This window comes from Phaethon lepturus, unplaced genomic scaffold (genome assembly GCF_000687285.1).
Source record: "Phaethon lepturus isolate BGI_N335 unplaced genomic scaffold, ASM68728v1 scaffold35518, whole genome shotgun sequence".
Lineage (NCBI taxonomy): Eukaryota > Metazoa > Chordata > Aves > Phaethontiformes > Phaethontidae > Phaethon > Phaethon lepturus.
Window position 1 is genome coordinate 27015 of NW_010558974.1, and position 227 is coordinate 27241.

The following is a 227-nucleotide window of genomic DNA, read 5'->3' on the forward strand; positions in this document are numbered from 1 at the left end:
AGGAAGGGCTTGGCCCTTTCTTCTAGAGCGGGGACAGGTGGGTGCCCTGCCTGCAAAAGGTGTGCCCAGGTGGAGAACTTTCTGCAGCCAGTGGCTGAGCTGCAGCAGGTGGTGAGAAGGCTGTGTAACATCAGGGAGGCTGAGGAGGAGTTAGATAGCTAGTTCCAAGCGCAGTCTGCAGTGGACCCACAGTCCGTGGCCAAACAGCCAAAAACCCACCCACTGGA